This window comes from Myodes glareolus, chromosome 3 (genome assembly GCF_982192425.1).
Source record: "Myodes glareolus chromosome 3, mMyoGla1.1, whole genome shotgun sequence".
Classification (NCBI taxonomy): Eukaryota; Metazoa; Chordata; class Mammalia; order Rodentia; family Cricetidae; genus Myodes; species Myodes glareolus.
This window is the reverse complement of record NC_142028.1, coordinates 104,412,971-104,428,698: the sequence shown is the minus strand read 5'-3', so window position 1 is coordinate 104,428,698 and position 15,728 is coordinate 104,412,971.

The window sequence follows — 15,728 nt, the reverse complement described above, 5'->3', positions numbered from 1 at the left end:
TTAGTAAGCAAATACTATATTTAGAATGTTAGAAAAGCCCTTCTTTCTTTCTCCTCTCTTCCTCCTTTTTTTTTCTTTTTCCTCTCTTCCTCGGTTGGAGACCGTTATTGGGTTTGCATGTCCATAAACAAAGCTCTCCCTATTAAATAGGTTTAAAATGCAAGAAGGCCTCTCGAAATGTTAAAACTTCGAGAACTTTAACCTGAGGTATTCAAAGCCTATTGACAGGAAACAACCCTGAGCTATAGCATGTTTGAACTTGAACCTAGTGTCTGTTTGCATTAAGTGCCCAACGAAGACTGTTAACTGGGTATTGGTGCCTCACACCTGTAATGCCAGCACAGCCAGGGTGTGAGGAGACAGAGGCAGGAAAATCACAGTGAATTCAAAGCCAGGCTGGACGGCAGAGTGAGAACCTGTCTCAAAACAACAACAACGAAAAATCATTTAGCTGATTGGTGTGATCGTCTTGGCAGTCCCCAGCCACAGTTACAATGACTAATGGTTCTGTCTGCTGTGGGGTGGGTCCCTCTTCAGCCTATTTCATAGGTGCAGATGAAACAATGTACAGGTAACAGAAGTTCTCTTGTTTGCTTGGTTTGGTCTTGTTTGTTTGAGTCTTCCTGTTGCCCTTGCATGGCTTGGAACTTGCTACACAGCTGGGCTGGTCTCAAACTCCAGACACTCTTCCTGGACAGCTGCCCGAATGTAGGAATTCCAGGTCTGTGCCTCCACGACCAGTTAGTTTTTCTTTCTTTTCTCTACTATTGTTTTTGTTGTTATTATTTGCTTTTAATTTTTTTCCAAAGGGAATCTCTTTTACTCCAGTCTGTTATTTAAGGCGTTATATTTAGAATGGGTAATGTTCTCTAGAAATAAACTTGAATGGTATTTCTTGACATACACTTGAGTGCATTCAGAAGTTCGAAGGAATAGAAATAATTAGATATCATTTTTTTTCTTTTAAAAAGGTTTTATTTATTTTCACTTTGTGTGTGGAATGTTTGCTTGCATGTATGTATGTGTGCTGTATGCGTGCCTGGTGCCCAGGGATAGCAGAAGAGGGTGTTGACTACTCTGGAACTGGAGTTATGACCAGTTGTGAGTCACCGTGTGGCTGCTGGAAACCAAATCCAGGTCCTCTGCAAGACCAGCAAATACTCTAACCACTGAGGCATTTCTCCAGCCCCTAATCTATAACTTTCACCCATTCATTTATCTGAGAAGAATGTTAGCCGAACATAGGAAGCTGTTTGTTAATTGTGATATGCAGTATCACCTTAAGTCTTTTCTTGGACACCTGTCTCAAACAAAAACAAACAAACAAACAAAAACTACTAGCAAATGTTGGTGAGGATGTGACAAGATGAGAAGACTTACCCCTTGGTGGGAATGCAAACTGGTGCTGCCACTTAGGAAATGAAGAAAACAGAGTAACTAAAAGCAGAACGACCACACGAACCAGCTGTCTCACTACTGGGCATATCCCCAGAGGACCCTGAGCTTAGTACAGATGCTCATCCATGGTTATTGCTACTTTATTTACAATTGTAAGGAAATGGAATCAGCCTCGATGCCCATCAATAGGTGAATGGATAATGAGATGCAAACTATATTCACAATGGAATTTTATTTAGTCAGAAAGAAAAAAAAATCAGGAAGATGGGCAGAAATTGGAGAGCATTATATTATGGAAGGCAACCCAGATTCAGAAAGTCAAATACTGTGTATTGTCTCTCATACACAGATCCTAACCTCTAATTGTAAAATGTGTGTATTGAGGGCTGAAGAGATGACTCAGTGGTTGAGAGCACTGACTGTTCTTCCAGAGGACCCAGGTTCAGTTCCCAGCACCCATACAGTGACTCACAACACACAGCAGCTCTAATTCCAGGGGACTCCAATGCTCACCTGACCTCCATGGGTACTGCACACACACAGACATACATGCTGGCAAAACAGCAATACAAAGAAAATAAAAAAAGCAAATCTCAAAGATATTTTTTTAAAAAAAAATATATGTGTGTCTTGGTGGGAGTAAATGTGGGGAAAAGTCAGGAATCTTGAAAGGGGCCTATTGCTCCAGAAAATAGACTTTAAGGGGAAAGAGTGACAAGCACAAGAGGACAAAGTGGGAGGAGGAGTAGAGGGGCCACTGAGAGCAATAAAGAAAGAGTTGGGGCAGGGAGGCGATGGGAAGAGGGGAGAGGGCGCAACCAAAAAATATATTTGGAATTCCTACATGGGAACCTATTATTTTGTAATCTAATTTAAAAAGTAAAACTGAGGACAGAAGAGCTAGCTCGGTTAACAGCACTTGTTGCTTTCAAAGAGACCCTGGGTTTGGTTCCTAGCACCTACATGGTGTCTCACAACCATCTGTAACTCCAGTTCCAGGGAATTCACCAGGCCTCCTTGGGCACCTGTAACCACCCAGACTCGGATAATGACACAAAAACTATATTAATTACAACACTCTTTGGCCAATAGCTCAGGCTAGCTCTTATATCTTAAATTAACCCATTTCTATTACTTTATATTTTACCATGAGGCTCAAGGCTTGTTACCTCATATTTTGCCTCTTGAGTGGCTACATGGCATCTGCCTGACTCCGCCTTCTTTCTCTCTGCATTCAGTTTATTTTCTCCACCTAGATATATTCTGCCCTGCCATAGGCCAAAGCAGCTTCTTTAGTAACCAATGGTATTAAAACATATTCTTAGCATTCAGAGGAAAATCCCGCATCATGCACCAAGCACACACGTGGTGCATAGATACAAATGCATGCAAAATACCCATATATAAAATAAAATAAATAATAATAAAAGGGAGCTAGGGAGATGGTCAGTCAGAAAAGCAAGCATGAGGACCCAAGTTTGAATATACAAACTTACATAAAAGTTCTGGTGGTTGAATATACCTATAATCCTCTTGCTGGGGATTAAGAGACAAGAGGAACTCAGGGCTTCCTCAGTTCAGCCAGAGAACCTGTCTCAAAAAAATAAGGTGGTAAGAGATTGAGAAAGACACCAACTTTGATATCTAGCCCCCACATACCCACTCACACATGTACACATACACAAATACATACACATGCATACCACAGAAAGTATAATATTCCCCTTTTTTCCTTTTTTATCTCTCGAGACAGGGTTTCTCTGTGTTGCTTTGGAGCCAGTCCTGGAACTAGCTCTTGTAGGCCAGGCTGGCCTCGAACTCACAGAGATCCGCCTGCCTCTGCCTTCAGAGTGCCGGGATTAAAGGCGTGAGCCACCACCACCCGGCTCAGAAAGTAAAATATTCAATAACAAATAATAACACAGTTGATAAAACCATAGGAGTAGGAGAGATGGTGAAGAAATCTCTCCTTAGCATCCCCTTTATCCATAAGGTGTCACTGCGAACACAAAGCTTCAGTTACCCAGGGAAGTATTGGATATGCTACTCACAGACCAAGAATTCACCAGCATGCCCAATGAGCACTCACTCCTTATACTTAAAAGGAGGTTTTGGTGAGTAAGTCTGTGGTAGGGCTCTTTTCTCTAAAGTCCTAGGTTCAGTTTGATCCCACACTAAGAGAAAAATAAAAATTAAGAAGCAAAAATGCAGACTATGTTTCCCCACAAGCAGAACACAGGAATTTCCACAGCCGTTACCAAATATGAATCATTTGATCCACTTCCATTAGCCCAGAAAGATCATCCTATCTCTTCCTTAGTGTCAGGAGACCTAGAGTTCTGTCCTGGCTCTCTGCCTACGGTCATGAGTTGATTTTTATCCAGAAAACTTTAAAAGCTTTGGCTTTGTTTTGAAACCATAACAACAGAGACAGTGCGACCGTTGCAAAGATCTTGAGCTGAAAGAACCTTGGAGAGAGTTTTGGTAACTAGTCTTGTTATTTACTGAGCAGAACTCTGTTTCTGGTAAACATTTATTTAGTATTTGTGTGTGTGTGTGCATGCCTGCATGAGTTTCTGCTCACCTCCATGCACATGCTAGCTGAGGCCAGGGGCCGTTGGATTGCCTGGAAACATAGTGACGGGCAATGATGAGCCACCTGACTTGGGCATTAAACCTAACCTGGGTCCTCTGGAAGAGCAGTGAGTGCTTTGAACCACAGAGCCATCGCTCCACTCTCTTTGGCAGAGCTGTAATGGAAACAAAAATTTGAGAAAATGAAAGCCAGAGCTGAAGAGATGGCTCAGCGGTTGAACACTTTCAGAAGACTTGGGTTGGGTTCCCAGAACCCACACTAGGAGTCAACCTTCTGTAACTCCAGTTCTAGGGCATCCAATGCCCTCTGGCATCCATATAGTGTGCAAAACACATTCAGACGCACAAACACTAAATAAATCTTCTTCTTCTTCTTCTTCTTTTTTTTTTTTTTAAATAAAGGGTTTTGCTATGTAGCCCTGGCTGTCCTGAAATGCCCTGTATGGACTAGAGGTGGATCTCAAACTCAGAGATCCACCTGCCTCTGCCTCCCAAGTGCTGGGATTAAAGGTGTGCAATACCAGGCAAAATGAATAAATCCTTTTAAACAAAATAAGGAAAGAAAATGAGAAGTGCCCAGCTTCCCTTAAAGGAGGGCAGGTGTTTAGCCTGACTGCACAGCACGCGTGGGGTCCGTGTTTGATCCAAAGCAACATAACAGTGGACACTCAGAGACGGCTCAGCAGTTAAGCGCACAGGCTGCTCTTCCAGTGGCCCCAGGTTTGAGTCCCAGCACCTAAGAGGCAGCTTACACTAAGGCGCTTGCCTAAGGCGCCCAACACCCTCTCCTGGCTTCTGCGGGCACTAACCATACACGGGGTGCATTGACACACATGCAGGCAAAACACTCATATACATAAAATAATAATAAAATAAAAACAGCGAAAGAGAAAGCTAATCGTCAGTTCAGAACCCCTTATCATTTCTCTAAAGCTACCGTATACTTCCCTGATGACTTCTCTGGGCTAAACCGGGCTCTCTGTTTCACTGGCGTTATCTCTTTTATTCCTGGCAATACCTCTGGGAGGGATAGGACACAGTGAGATCAACTCAAGAGATTAAAAAAGTAAGGAGATAAGAAAATTGCTCAAGGTTGCACAGTCCCAGGGCTGCCTTTTTGCGTGCGGCTTCCTCTGTGAGCAGTAACGGATGAGATCATTTCTCGGGCACATGATAGTGCGCACCTATAAAATTTCCACGTTGTAAGACTGGTTCTTCCACCGTGCCCGTTTCTGTAGAAACAGGGACACTCCTCTGCAATGGTTCACTGTGAGACACACAGAGGGACATTGGAAAATGTAATGTTTCAAGCCGTCAATCAAGCAAGTTTAATAACCCACTTGACGCCAGGCATGATGGGACTTGGAGGAAAAGTCTGGCAGATTTTTGTGACTTCGCGGAGAACGCAGTCTGCAGAGTGAGTTCTAGGCCAGACAGGACTGCAGAGTGAGACCCTGCCTCACTTCTCAAGCAGAAACAATCAAAACCACTTGAGAGCAAGTGCTACCATTGGACCAGTTTCTTGTTGACGCAGTAAATTACATCACAGGGGGCGGGAATTTGCCCCTCTAAGTTTGCTATTCTGGAATATTGGCGTATTGGACAGAACTATGTGAGGAACAGCCCTGTATTTGATGAAAATCAAGACTTCAGTTTTCATTTATAGGCCAGGAGTGGCGGTGCTCACGCCTTTTATACCAGCACTTGGAAGGCAGAGGCAGGCAATCTCTGTGAGTTCAAGGCCAGCCTGGTCTGCATAGAGTTTCAGAATAACCAAAACTACATAATAGAGACCCTTTCTCAAAAAAAAAAAAAAAGTCTCCATTTGTAAAAGTCTCTCTCTTTCTCTCTCTCTCTCTCTCTCTCATCCTAGAAAAAGGAGAGAAACTCTAAAGTACTTTAAACTTTTACCAGCCCAAATGCGTTTTCAAACAGAGTCAAAATAACAGACCTTACAGAAACGACCCTTACCTTCTATGAGGCTATTCCCCATGTGTTTATTTTCCCACAATCTGCAGCCGTAGGAGTCTGAAGTGGCCTCCTTTGTCTGTCATTTCCCTGAAATTGAATTGTTTTTCATGAAGATGCTGTTTAAATCTTAAGTTTAACTGCCCCTTGCACACGCGAGTAAGTTCTATTTTTCTCTTATTAATCTTTTGTCTGTATTTTCAGGTCCAGCTTGAGAACTTAGGAGGGCCAAAAGGGTTTGGTTTTGTTTTCTCTCTTTCCACTTTCTTTTGATGGGACCACAGAGTTTTGGTCTGGGTCCCTGTGGTCAGAAAACAATGAAGTAGGTGTGGGGAGAAGATCATTTAGGGGGGTGAGGAACAACAAATGAGGGTCCCAAGAAAGTAGAACAGAAGAGCAGACATGCTACTACACACGAGCAATGCTGACACCGGGTACACAGAGACCAGGCTATCAGTGCAAGGCCACTCCTGGCTATACAAGAACTTCAAGACCTGGGACTACATAATACCCTGACTCAAAACAAAAAATAAATAAAACAAAAAAAATGAGGCAGACAGGTAGCTCCAACAGCAAGTACCTGTTGTGATATTGAAATAACAGTAAATGTGGGGCCTTCTCTTTTCCTTCCTTGCTTCCTTCCTTCCTTCTTCCCTTCTTTCCTCCTCCTCCTTTTCTTTTCCTTTTTTCAAACACAGGGTCTTGCTATTTACTTTGGCTGGCCTGGAACTCTTCCTGTAGAGGACGCTGGCCTCCAACTCACAGAGGTCTGCCTATCTTTGCCTTATTCTACCTGGCTCAAAGTTCTTACGTAAATGGGCGCAAACACATTTCCAATTTAAAAAATTGATTTTAGGTGGGTATAATGCCATGCATCTGTAACCTTAGCGTCTAAGAGGCTGGGCCAGGAGGACAACAATCTAGAGGTAGCTCCGCGAAACAGCAAGACCTTGCTGCAGATTGTCTGTAATAAGACCGGATAAAAAGGTAACTTCTGGCGTGTGAATGTAAACATAGGACCACAATAAACTTAGAGCTGCTGTGATGAACTTTCAACAGGAGCAGAGTCAGTAAGGTGGCACAGTGGGGAAAGGTGCTTGGTGCCGAGGCTGCTGACCTGAGTCTGATCCCTTACAGTCCACTCTGTACAGAAGAGAACCGACTCTCGGAAGTTGTCCTCTTTCAATAAAAACAGTAAGAATAAATAAATAAATAAATAAAAAGTTGTCCTCTGACCTCCACATTTACTCTGGCATATGAGGGTTGAGCATGACACACACACACACACACACACACACACACACACACACACACACACTGTAATAAATAAATGTGATAAAACTTTTAAAATGAGAGCAATGTTTCTATAGAGATAACCAGTTCTTGCACTTTGGTCGAAGTATTACACAGAGAAATGATTACATCTGACATCAAAGCAACACGACTCTTTAATCTTCCTCATTTTATTGTTGCAAATAACACTTCAAGTCAGGATAGTTCTCTGGCTCCCTTGATTTGATTTCCTGAGCACAGAGTTTGATTTCATACTTCTCTGTATACGGCAAACTTAAGAAACATTTTTCACTGGAAGAACTGAACTATAAAGACTTTAAAAACTGACGTTAAAGCTGGGGAGTGGCCCTTGCCTGTGATCTCAGCACTGAGTCGGTAGAGGCAAAAGGATCAGGATTTCCAGGTCACTGTCTGTCACAGGGAGTTGGAAGCCAGCCTGGGTTACTTGATATCCTGTCTCAAAAAACAATGACAAACAAAATCCCCTCACATTAAAGGGCTGGGTGGAGCTGAAGGGCCAAACACTTGCTAAGCAAGTTCAAAGCCTGGGGTTCAACCCCAACCTTCCCAAAACAGACAAACTGACCTTGGAGTTCTGATGCCCACTGGCTTCCCCGCTTCCCGTGTCTCCCTCTCCCATTCACGCCTATCTTGTACTCTAGTATTATTTTTTTCTTTTATGGAAGAGCGAATGAAGGCATATTAAAAACAAGTGATAAAAATTCCCCAAATAGGAAAGGGTTCCAAGGAGGAATAACTATGCAATTTCTTCTTAAAAATTGTATGTGTGCATCTGTTTGAGACAGTCTTGTGTAGCCCCTTGAATTGAATATGCGAAGGTGATATTGGATCCCTGATCCTGCTCGGTGCTATCATCCCTCAGTGCTGGATTTACAGATGTGCACCACTATGTCTGGTTTTACACCGTTCTGGGGGGACAAGCACAACACCTTGTGCTTGCTAGACAAGCTAAATTACCAGCCCCACAGGGTGAGACAAGCATCTAGTGTCTCTGTGGACATCCACCTTTCTCCAGCTCTCCTTATCATTTGCTATAGTTCATTACGCTATACGTATCTTGGTCCCATGGCACCCATATGCTTTCTCCCCAGAACAATTTCCTTCCTTCCTGTACTCTTCCATACTCCTGTCTAGCTCTCTTGCTCACACTCTAAGACTACATTCAAGTAATTCTTTCTTTCTTTCTTTCTTTCTTTCTTTCTTTCTTTCTTTCTCTTTCTATCTTTCTTTCTCTTTCTTGCTTGCTTGCTTGTTTTCTTTATCTCTCTATTTTTTTTTTTTTTTTTTTTTTTTTTTTTTTTACAAAACAGTGTCTTGCTATGTAGTCCTGGATTGTCTGGTACTCAATATGTGTCCAAGCTGACCTCAAATTCATGATAGTTTTCCTGCTTCAGCCTCCCAATTGCTAGAACTATAGGCATTCACCAATGCAATGCAACCGGATACCTAATTTTTGTCATTGTTTTGGCTTTTTTTTTTCTTGTGTGATTAAAGCCTCACACTGTGACTCAGGCTACACTGTAATTCACCCTGTTACTCTGAATGGCCTTGAACTCTAGATAAGACCTCAGCTTCTTGGGATTACAGGCTTGAGCTGCCACACTTATTTAACTAATTTGATCCTTATCATTGTTTACCAACAACCAAAGTCACTGTGTGGTTGCCTTGTGTGACATACTTAGAGAGGAAATAAAACTTTGACAAAATTCCTGTTCTTCAGAAATTTTCGAGTCCATGCAGGACACCAGCACTTAACACTGCATAGCACTTTCAAAGTGTTGTGTGTCTTCATCTTAAACAACTGACCGAAAGTCGGGTGTGGTGTGATCTAGCGCTCGGGAGGTAGAGACGGGAAGATTAGGTGTTAAAGATCACATTTGGCTACATATCTAAGACCCTGTCTCGAAAATAAAAATAATAAATGGCAAAAAAATTAGGTAAAAATTATGGCTTGGTTGGGTAGCTAATCTTAGCATGGAGGAATCAGAGGTAGGAGATCACTATAGTTTCTAGGCTAGCTAGTCCAACATAGCAAGTTCCAGACTAGCCAGGGCTACACAAGGCCTCTGTTTTAAAAAAGAAAGAAAGAAAGAAAGAAAGAAAGAAAGAAAGAAAAGAGAAGAAAAGAAAAGAAAAGAAAAGGGAAGACTCAGGATGTAATTCCCTGCTTGTCTAGATGCATGAAACCCTTGGTTTGGTCCCCAGAATTCAATAAATTGATGTTGAGCAACCTTGAGGGCAGCCTGGGCTACAGTATCAGACTCTCTGAAAGAACAAAAGCAGCTGAAGCTGTGCCAGGAATCCCAGGATTTGTGGAAGGTGAGGGATAATTGCAGAAAATTTACAGCCAGTCTGGGGTTTATAGCAAGACTCTAAACAAACTCAAAGAAACAACAACAACAACAACAAAAATATAAAGACAAGCCAAAGAATGAGAGAAAATATATACAAAGCAAGTATCTGATAATGGTGGGTTTTATATATTCTAGATATTTGTCAAGAATGTCAAGGAAAATTGAAAATCTTTTTTAAGTATGTATGTATTTATATTTATTTATTTAGTGTGTGTGTGTGTGTGTGTGTGTGTGTAATGGGCCACAGCATGTGTGTGCAGGTCAGAATATAACTTGTGAGGATCTGTTCTCCTGTCATTTGGGACCTAGAGATTACACTCAGGTTGCCAGGCTTGGTGGCAAGCGCCCTTACTCACTGTCTTGGTTAGGGTTTCTGTTGCTGTGAAGAGACACCATGACCGTGGCAACTTATAAAAGATAGCATTTAATTGGTGCTGGCTTACAGTTTCAGAGGTTTAATTCATCAATGTCATGTTGGGAAGCACGGCGACATGCAGGCAGACGGGGAGACACACTGGCCAGGCTTGAGCATCTGAGATGGCAAAGCCCCTCCAAGCGATGCACTTCCTCCAACAAAGCCACACCCACTCCAACAAGACCACACCTCCCAAGAGTGCTACTCCCTGTGAGCCAATGGGGGGCACTGCTACTACTGTGTAATGCGGCACCACCTCTGGAAGAGTTTTGCAGTTCTCTCAGGAACACATAGATAACCTAGTCCAGAGGCACATATCTGTAATCCTCAGGATATGGAGGCAGGAGAGTGAGACATAGAAAGTTCAAGGGTAACTTGAGCTGCAGCAGACTAGGACTCAAAACATAAATAATAAATAAAGCATAGAATTAGCCCTAGCTGCCCGGTGGGAAGTACATCTAATCCCAGCACTTTGCAGAGTAAGCAAGAGAACTGAGAGTTAGAGGCTAGCTTTGGCTATTTAGGGAGCCTTCAATATTTTTCCTTTTAAAGCAGTTTAAAGGATATGGGTAACTCACCATTCCAGAATGGTTCCTTGTAGTCTTCGGCAAGATCCAGAAACTCACTGGACCTGTTTCTTATCGGTAAGATAAAGAGGTTGAACTAAAACTCCTTGAAGCCCCTTAAGGGCTGTCAAAAATCTACAATTCTGGGGGTCTTGGTAGAAGCTAAAGAAAGGCTAGCAGCCAATAGCTTATAAAATGTTTACTAGCCATTCCAGAGTTGAAGACATTGTATCAAAGATCAAACAAGCCATGGTCTCTCTCCACTTTTCCCTACCTACAAAACAAACAGCAAACTTTGGGAGAAAGTGCAGAGTAAGCTAAGGTTTACATCAAAGCGAAATGAGCTGAACAAAGGCCAGCTGGCTGCGCTTAGGCGTCTTATCTCCTAGATAAACGGCTGTTAATGAACCATAAATACAGCGCGTCTAGTTAGAACCCAGAAACAGACGAGCTCCCTGAGAGCTGCGGAGAAGTGCGCCACTGGGCACTCTGTACTGGGGAGAGACCAGCTGGACCGCTGGGATGGCGGGATGGCGTGGGAGAGGTGTAGCCCTGCTCTCTGGGTCAGACCAGGGTGCTAGTGAGGGGAGGGGAGTCTGATGCTATAACGAGGCAGGAGGCAGACAGCCTTCACAGAGGAACACCTGAGGGGGAGACGGGGGAGTCGCCTTCTCTACTAAAGGCTTTTTATTTTAGCAGGTGCGTTCTGAAGACACAGTCCAAAGTCAGACCAGGAGGATTTGAGTTCACCAGAAAGTCAGGCCAGGGGGTTTTAGCTCACTGGAAAGGCAGACTCTCAGGTTCAAGCAAATCTAACAAATAGAGATCTGCGAATCAGGACAACATAGGAAATCTGCATCCTTACAAGATCCTCGCAATTGTCTGCAGTAAAGCTTGGGTCTGGCTAGAACGCTAGCTTCACAGATTTCAATCACGTGGGCTCTACTGGTAACGCGAAACCCCTGAGCACTCAAGCCATTGCAGATGTAAGTTCTATCCTAAAGTCTTAAACAAGAGATCAACTCTTATAAAAATTTCATTGAAAGGAAAGAAGGAAGAAAAAAAGAAACGAAGGAAGGAAGGAAGGAAAGAAAGAAGGAAGGAAGGAAAAGAAAAATCAATCCGGGGAGAAGTCAATATAAGTATAGATTGATTCTAATCAATCTTGGTACGTTTCAGGTGAAGATAGCACCAGGTTAGCCCATGGAGATGATGGAGCTCAGTTCATCATTCCCCCATCCATAGTAGGGATTGAACCAGAGCACAGGAAACCTCACCTGGCCCAGACATGAACAGACTTGACAGATTGACAGCTCTTTTTCGATACTGAGCAATCTTCCCAGTACGAGAAACTGAAATCTAATATTTTTGCTGTGTGATAAATCTCATCTGTAACATCCACTAAGATTGACCCTATGTCTATTTCATTTATGTAATACAGTGCATTACATATAATCAATTCTTGATAAATAGTCGGGGATAGAGAACACTGGCTTAGTATGTTCAAGGCCCTGAGTTTCATCTTTAATACTATAAAAATAAATACATAAAATAAAATAGATTCAAGTCTTCCTTCCTTCCTCCCTTCCTTCCTTTGGAAGTGTCTAATGTAGCTCAGGCTGGCATCCAACTTGCTGTGTTGTGGAGCCTGGTCTTGAACTTCTGGTACTCCTACGTCCATCTCTTGAGTGTTGGAATTATTGGGATTACAAGCATACATCACTGAGCCCAACTGGCACGTGAATGGTGCCACTGATTTGTTTGTTTGATTGGATTTTTGAGACAGGGTCTCTTTGTGTAGGCTCAGACTGTCCTGAAGCATTGAACTCATGGAAATTCTCCTGCCTCTGCTTCCTGAGTGTTGGGATTAAAGTCATGCACCACCACTGCCCAGTGATATCTTTTATTTTTAAATATCTCTCTCTCTCTCTCTCTCTCTCTCTCTCTCTCTCTCTCTCTCTCTCTCTCTCTCTCTCTTTGAGGCAGGGTTTCTCTGAAGCTTTGGATCCTGTCCTGGAACTAGCCTTTGTAGACCAGGCTGGCCTCGAACTCAGAGATCTGCCTGCCTCTGCCTCCCGAGTGCTGGGACTAAAGGCGTGTGCCACCACCGCCCAGCTCACCCTGTTGACTCTTACGCTTCTCTGCTTATTCATCCATTTGCTGTGTGTGGTGGGATGGGGCCATGCTGCTTTGTCGTTAGACAAGTTGCTGGAGTTGGATCCAGGGTATGGAATTCCAGTCATCAGGCTTGGCAGCAAGTGCCTTTACCTGCTAAGGGACCTCAACAGTTCACTGTCTGCCTTTATTACTATAAACACAGCAAAGCAGATACAATTGGTAAGAGGAAATGCCATATTATGCTAGGTTGTGAGCAACTTCTGGGCAAAGACTACCTCACGTTTAGTTTATTATCAAAATATCCCTTGTGCTTTTGTCAGTGTTCTATTGTTGTGAAGAGAGCACTTAACTGGGGCTTCCTTACAAATTCAAAGGTTTAGTTCATTATCATCATGGTGGGAAGCATGGTGGCACACAGGCAAGTCTAGTGCAGGAGAAATAGCTGAGAGTTCTACATCTGGATATGCAGGCAGCAGGAAGTGAGAGTCTCTGGACTTGGCATGGGCTTTTGAAACCTCAAAGTCCACTCCCTCAGTAACACACTTCCTCCAGCAAAGTCATACCTCCTAACCTTTTCAAATAGTGCCACTCCCTGGTGACCAAGCATTAAAACTATGAGCCTATGGGGGTCATTCTCATTCAAACCACCACACCCTGACGCTTGCTATGTGGCTCCAGGGATTGACTTTACTGGGGCAGGAAGGGAATGAAGAGAAAACATGGACAAAGAAAAACTGGGATTGACTGCACTGGGGCATCTGATGGAGGACCATAGCATCCCAGAAGCTTAGTGCATTTATTATATGTGTTTGAACAGTACGGCAGTTTTTTGCATACAAGTAAATCAAGGAGACAGATGTAGCTAATATCAGCAGGAGTGATTTTTTTGTAGGGGAACAGTATCCAGGCTGTAATCATCTGGGGAGGGGGAGAGAAAGCTACAATGAACATCATCTGCACACACTATCAATATCCACACATGAACCAGAGGAAGGCTTTGCCAACATCTGAGCTACCTTCTGGGAAGGCTATGCCACTTCCATGGGGCTGAGGCTCTGCGGGGTGGTTGACATGGCCATGCTCATGCTCACCCAGGAATTCACTCAGTCCCTACAACCCCTAGTTCAAATTTAACAGACACTTAGCATATGGTGTTGAATCCTGAAGTCCAATCACCAAGGAGGAGTCACCCCAAGGGACCACTCTCAAACCGCCGTTGATGTAAAAGCAAGAGGATTTATTTCTGTTGCGACAGGGTCTTTCAGCACTCAAGAAGCCAAAAGACCCCAAATGACTGTCACAAGCTACTTTCAAAGTAAAAAGCCATAGAAACAAGGGGGGAGTCTGGAGGTTGTTTTTCCAACTTTTAGGATTGGCTGATTCGAAGGGTTACTATCAATGATTGGTCTGAGCCACAGCAAGAGAGTGGTTGCTAGATCAGGCGGGGTAAGGGGGAAACATCTGTGAGTCATCCTAACCGTATCCGGGGAACTGAGTCAATATCCCCTGACCAAGGCCCAGGAACTGAGTCAATATTTGTGAGTTATCTTGCCCTAATTTCAATAACTGAGATCTATCTGGAGAACATCTACAAGGACACAGGGAGATGGAAAATCCCCAACATTCCAGTCCGTGCGTGTGAAGTTGTTAGGTCCTTGATTCCCATGGGAGGGGGAACGCTACTGCTGAGAGGCCTCAGAAATGTCCTCAGAGTTGTCCTAGAGTTTTTCAATGGCTGGAGGAATATGTAACATATGATTAGGGGAATATTTAAGTAATGAATGGATTCATAAGCAGTTGAAAGAGAGGTAGTTTTCTATAATTGATGGAGGAGGGTTATCTGTCTATTGTGTTATTTTCATTGGTCAATAAAGAGACTGCCTTGGCCCCTTGATAGGACAGAAAGTTAGGTAGGCGGAGTAAACAGAACAGAATGCTGGGAAGAGGGAATTGAGCCAGACGCCATGGAGCCAGCCACCAGGTCAGACATGCTGAATCTTTCCTGGTAAGCCACACCTGTGGTGCTTCCACGAGATTATTAGAAATGGGTTAATATCAAGATATGAGAGTTAGTCAGTAACTAACTCTCTAGAGATAATGGGCCAGGCAGTGCATAAATGAATACAATTTGTGTGTTGTTATTTCTGGGACTAAGCTAGCCGTGCGGGAGCCGGGCATAACGAAAAGCAGGCCTGCCTGCAGCCCCTTACTACATATAATCATATTGAAAATGGCATAGAGATTGGCTATGAACCTGCCATCTTTTAATCCCTAAAGTCTCATGATCAGAAGGGCAAATTGACTTAACATTAAAATGGAACATAGCTGGATAGGATGTGACACACTTTAACCTCAGCATTCGGGAGGCAGAGGCTATATTTTGAATTAACACCATGAAACTTGATAGTTTTACCATAACTGAAGGGATTCTACCCAGCCCTTCAGTTAGAGCCTTGCCCTTCTCTCCCATTTTCTCTGCCTTGCTAAAAACAGTTAGATTTCATTCCTAGAGCTGGCACCAAGGTTTGTTCCCTTATTTGGCCACTTCTTACTCCTGAGGTTGATTACTAAGGTCTAGCTATCAAAGTATTGAAGTCCAGCGATCCAAAGCCCCATTGGCTCACCTAATTAAGATTAAACACCTCATCCTAACACGGGTTTCCCTCTTTTGCCTTCAAAAACCACCATTTTCCTGTGGGCCACTTTGTCTCCTCTACCCAGAGACACTCCTCTGTTCTCCTCTCTCACCCCTGGATAAATACCCCTTCCTCCTCCCTCTTGCCCCCTTTCTCCCCTCTCCCTTCTTCCCTTCCCTCTCCCTCTTCATCTTTCTCCTGCTTTGGTCCTTTATCCCTGCCTTCTGTTCCTCTGGGGCAAATAAATCTCCTTTGTGCTGAGAACTTGATTTGGGGGAGGGAGGCATCTTGAGTCAACTTTGAGGTCCCCTACAATTTCCGCTGTTGTTTTGAGATAGGGTCTCTAAGTGTAGTCCAGGCTGCC